Here is a 5,914-nt window from a genome sequence, read left to right on the forward strand (position 1 = left end):
TAGCACTGTAAAGTATTAATCCAGCAAATGGATCAATCCACTAATAAGGTCAAAGCTCTCATAATCTAATAATTTCATCTGTGACCATTGCTTCATTGTCTCACATGAGCTTTGGGGGGACACCTCACATCCAAACTACTCTGTTCTGACAGAGCAGCTGGGGCAGTAATTACAGATCTTATGTCATCTCCCCTTAGCGCACCAGCCCCTAATATCCTCTCGTCTTGCTCCAGTGACTAGAGATCCGATTGCATCAGTCACCTAGCTATAAGTAGGAGGAGGCAGATAGATGAGACCCAGGTGAAGCTGGTCTACACACATATCTTTACTTTTCTCCTTTTTTAAATTTGAAAGCAATACATTTACTCTTGTTTAAGTGGCAGATGGATTGCTCTTTAGCTATAGGCAAACTTCTCAGAGGAAAGTAACCCATATGGCCTGAAAGGGGAAAAGAGGGCAACTGTCAAGATCTGCATCTAATTGCTTAGCAAGATCAGGTAGAAAGCAACTTCCAAGAATACATTACTCCCCCTGCCTCAAATGTTTTACCTTTATTATTTCTCCACAACTAAGGAGTAGTCATTACTATGATTTCCATTTTGCAAATGAGGCACCTGCGGCATGGAAATGTTATCTAATTTGTTCAAAGTTACCCAACATATAAATGGCAGAACTAAGACTGACTCCAGAAAACGTGGCTACTCCACTGTGCTCTCATCAAACACATGGCATCCTGTGTCATAGGTTTACATAGAGTATGATGTGAGCATGAAAAATAAATTTTGCTACATTTATCCAATTCTGAAGCTCACAGATCACAGTGTATAATCTCCGTTTCCTTTAGTCAATGTTTCCTGCTTTGCTGACCAAAATTTTTTCTTTTGAAAATACAAAAGAGCACATACAACAGGAACCATATACAACACTAGTTTTCCGGAAATAAACACTAGTTCTCCTTATCCTGTTCCCCTCATTTTTATCCATCCCTTTAAATCAAAGAAGTGTTTTGTTTAACATATGTATCATCTAGTGTGAGAGAAGAAAAAAATAAATAAAACAAAACAGGAATCCTTTAAATGACCATGCCAAGCCTAGTGGGCTTCTTGTTCAGAGCCAAAGGACACTGCCATCCTCTTTTCCCCTAGATGTGGAGAGGATGCACTGGGAGAGATTTATGTTTATGATACCCCTATTTGCAAAAGCCATGCAGTTGGTGATAGAGAAGCTTGTTCAAAAGCTGACAAGAAGAAAGCACAACAAAAGAAGGAAGGCATTGTAGAATTGATGGAGACTTAGTTCTTAAAACTCAGAAGTAATAAGATAGCTGGAAAATGTTAGAAAGCTCCTGCCACATTCTGAGTCTTCTGAAGGAGAACCTGAAAACTAGAAGAGTTAGCTAGACACCAGCACAGTGGAATTAGGACACTAGCTCTTGACTCCCAGCCATGACTTACCTGGACTAGACAAAGAAGACTAAAGTTAGGGCAACCTCACCATGCTCTATCTGGTTCTCACTTTGAAATTGCTCTGGTTCTCTCCACGCTCCTGATAACTTTTAAGATCCTCAGGAAAAGCAGACATTGGGATGCTGAATGACAGAGCATAAAACCCATCAGGCTTTTTGGTCAGACCACTGGCTATTTCCATGACTCCATCATCCTCTTGCCTGTGATGTAAGGGACATTACTTCTGCAGCTCGTTCCTGGGACATATATTGGATATAATAAGACTAACCACACAGGAATATGGGTAATTTTGAAGATAATGTAAGTGAAGCAACTGACATAGTAGGTGATTTTTAAAAAGAGACATATTATTACCAGCATATTTCTCTAATTTATTTATCTTTTTTTATTCCTCAAATCACTGCATGTGTAAGGCACGTCTATAGCACTTAACTGCAAGTGTGTGCTAATTAAAAAAAATGATTATGAACTATTTCAAACATACAGGAAATCATGGCAAATAATGTTTATCATCACCAATGTATATATTCATTTAAAATAGTATCATATTTTAAAACTTTGAAAATGGTATCAGGTTGTCTATATCATTTTATAATATACTCCCCCCTACACTAGTTATGTTTTCAAGATTTACCCAGGTTCATACATGTAGTTTTGCTGATTATTTAGAATATTCTATAGTGTTCCATTATATGAACCTACCATCATGTATTTCTGCATTCTCCTACTGAAGGTCACCTAGATTGTTTCCAGTTTTTCACTATTACAAAGAATATTACCATAAGCATTCTCCTTATATGTGCTTCTTTGGGTTTCTGTGAGAGTTTCTCTAAGGTAGAATTCTAGGTTCTTAGGATATGCCTCTCTTTAACATTGCTAGCCATTGCCAAATTGTGTTTCCAAATCACTCTAGTGTTTGTTGTTGTTGTTGCTTCTGTATATATATTTTTAGTTTCATTGCTGAGATACAGTTTACATACCATAAAATTTGCCCTGTAAATGGACAACTCAGTGGTTTCAGTGTATTTGCAGAGTTGTACAACCCTCCCACAATCTAATTTTAGAACATTTTTATGTGCTAGTGTTATTTATAAGTAGAAACATACAGAAATCTGTAAATCTGGTCATGCGTCCTGTACAATATACCCAATAAAAATCCCCCAGGAACAGCTAGTTTACTGAGATTTATTTGTTTTAAACCCGTAGTTTTGAACAAAATAGCTGGAAGGAACATTCCTAATTAGATTATGAAACTGCTTAAGTGCAGGTTCCTGTTATTTGCTAATTTTAAAAGCATTCCTATTTATTCACCTCAGCGTAAAATGACTCACAACCCATTTTGTTTGAAGAGAACGAGGACAGTGCTATACTTAATAAAGAATAAATTTCCCCAGAACCATTCTTGCTCATGCCAGAAGAGAAGGGAGCTGTGAAAGAGGACAGATGTGGGAGTAAACAGTTGTGAGAGCCAACACACTGGCAAAGGAGGGAGACCCACAGTCTTTATTTTTGTTTTTCACAAGTTAACCTGTTGGAAGTTTTAATCAAGTACTTTTCATGCTCTGAGTTATTACTAATGGTATTTTCAAATACTATTTACCCCCACTAAAACTTAATGTGTTAATTGTCAATGAGATTTGCCAAATATGATTTGGAATAACACACACACACAAATGTTGAAAAAAATATATATGTTATATAGATATGTAATACACATATATGAATGTTGTTCTTACCCAGACTCTAAATGTTCAAAATTTTGAATATATATTTTTCCATTTGGATCTTATAAGGAACATCAGGTTTGTGGACGATGACATTGGTCCTCTTCTCTTCATTTTAATCATTAGCTGAAGGGCACCCATTTCCAGATGCTCTCATTAGTGCTTGGCAGATTTCTGAAATTTCCTTTTTGCTCTTCAGACCAGTAGGGAGGGTAAAGTCACATTCTGTGACAGTGCGGCCAGTCACCTGAATGAAGAGGAGGAAAGCTACAGAGGCAGCACTGATTACTACAGTGAACTGCCTCCCACCTCACAGCAGTGCGGTCCTGTGGTTAGCTTCTCATAGGGCCAGCCCCACCCCATAACAGACCAACAGTCTTCACCCAAAGTTGGAGACAGCCTAATTCAACAGTGTGTCATGTGGTTTCTTTGTCTGCACTGAGATTTTTTCTATCTGCAAATTGCACAGGCAAAGAACCTGAACGGTGCACCCTCTGTCCTCCAGCACTTGGGCTTCAGATTTCCCCCACAAGGAGTATGGGAAAGCACCTTGATTTCTTTTTGCAGGATCTTCTGCTGGGCAGAGATGGCTTGGCAAAATCTCACCTGTGTGTAATTTTGTAATTGCTACCTGCAGATGAAAAGATTGGCTTTTTCTGACTTTGGAACAAAGCCCACACTGAGCAACTGGGCTTGGGGTTTAGGATTGAGCTGCAGAGGATGAGATAGTACAAAAAAGTTGCTTCCATAACCAGTGGTGTTGCACCCTGTGCAGTAAGAAGATTTCAGGTCCATTCCAGGACCAACTAATAGCCTTGCAATTGCAAAGGCGAAGGGCAAAGGACCTAGATAGAAAACAGCCCTGAATTGCCTTGGAAAGGATTGACCCAGGCAAGCAACCTGCTGAATCCTGGGTAGAAATGAAGTTAGATGGGAAAACAAGGAGCAAAGCAGATCTGTGCTTCTCTCACTCCTCCCAACTGTCCAACCCAAGGGAAAGATTGTAAACTTCAGCCCATTTCCAAATGAGGCAAAATTATCTTGGAGTTGTTGAGCCCACAAAGGGGCTACATTAAATGGTATACTCCTTCTGCCCAAACTCCAGTGTATACAGAACATTCACAGTGTTGTGCAAATACCATATTTCGGCAAACTTTTTATCATTCCAAACTGAAACTATGTACCCACTAAAAAACAACTCCCTATTTCTACCCCTCCAGCCCCTGGTAACTTAATATATATCTGTCTTATGAATTTTCCTCATGTAAGTGGAATCATACAATATTATCCTCTTGTGTTTGGCTTATTTGACTTAGCATGATGTTTTCAAGGTTCATCCATGTTGTAGCATGCATAATAATTTTATTCCTTTTTAAGTCTGTGTATATTCCATTGCATGTTAAGAACTTGGATTTGAATGTCATTTTTAAGCTGCCATACCTGGAAAAAATCTTGTTAAGTTTGGTAACTGTATCTATGGTTTAGGCCATGTGGCATTGGGTTTTCCAAACTAATACATAAACACAACTTACAATTACCATTAGATGCCCCATGATGGGCAATAGGTGTGTGAGCTTTAATGTGGGTGTGGTGTGGAGGAATCTGGTGGCATGGAGGAGAAGGGAGCATGGCCCCATACCTCTAACAACTTAGGAAAGTTGGGCCATAAACTAGAGAAGCAGAAAAACAGAGCTTAGCAGTGTCAGCTTTGAAGCCAGTCCAGGGGAAGGATGGTCAGATGCAGATGCCTTCAGCTGTGTTTCATGGATTAATTTACCATTTTAATCATTTTTTAAGTGTACAATTAAGCAGCATTAAGAATATTCTGGTGAAGTTCCAGGATGGGCCACAGTCACAGAGTGCTCAAAATGAAAGCTCCCTAGAATTTCTGCATGTGTGTTTATTTATATCTATGCATGTGCACATGGATACACAAACATGAAGAAGCACACACCTTTACCTCTTTTCAGCCTTGGTTTAGCTATTTTGATATTCTCTTTTTATTTTTTAATTTTTCTATGTCAAAAGATGGCAAATTCAGCTGTGAATTAAGGATATGATCCATCTAGAGGGAATTAAACATGCATGTAGGCAAAGGAAGGCAAAAGAAATCAAGTATCCTCTGTTTCCCAAAGACCTTAGGCATGCCAGGTCTTCTTCCAAGTTGCTACTTGATATTCTCTTTTTATAATTGTTATTTTTTCTCTCTTTTTCCCCTTCTTTCATAGGGTATTGAATCTAGCAGTGTTCTTCCACTTATATCCCCAGCCTTTTTTATTTTGAGAAAGTCTAGATAAATTGCTAAGGCTGGCCTCAAACTCATGATATTCTTGCTTCAGTCTTCTGAGTAGCTACATTTTTTTTTTCTTAAGTGCTGGGGATTGAACCTAGAGGTGCTCTACCACTGAGCTGCATCCTCAACCCTTTTTATTTATTTTGAGACAGGAACTCACTAAGTTGCTGAAGCTGGCCTCAAACTTGTGTTCCTCCTGCCTCCTGAGCGCTGAGATTACAGGTGCATATCACTATGTCCAGCTCAATTTAATTTCAGCAATACAGTTATTTAGCATTAACATTTTGCTTCACTCTAACAAAATACCCAACTCCAAATTGGCTGAGACATTGTGCCTGGTGCTCTCTGGAGGAGTACAGATTGATGCTTCTCTTCAAAACACTTTTCCACAGTCTTTATTGGAGCTAGAAATAATCAAGTTCAGTCAAGGA

The 5,914-nt window shown here is 38.7% G+C and overlaps 1 non-coding gene across 1 annotated transcript; it reads right to left on the bottom strand.

The window, feature by feature from the left end:
* Window positions 1-5,269: 5,269 nt before the first annotated feature.
* On the bottom strand, window positions 5,270-5,379 carry LOC125613017. The gene has a single exon (XR_007343530.1). It is a non-coding gene; the product is annotated as a small nucleolar RNA SNORA67 (small nucleolar RNA).
* Window positions 5,380-5,914: the final 535 nt, after the last annotated feature.

The sequence above is a fragment of the Marmota marmota genome, unplaced genomic scaffold (genome assembly GCF_001458135.2).
Source record: "Marmota marmota marmota unplaced genomic scaffold, marMar, whole genome shotgun sequence".
In the NCBI taxonomy this organism is placed as follows: Eukaryota; Metazoa; Chordata; class Mammalia; order Rodentia; family Sciuridae; genus Marmota; species Marmota marmota.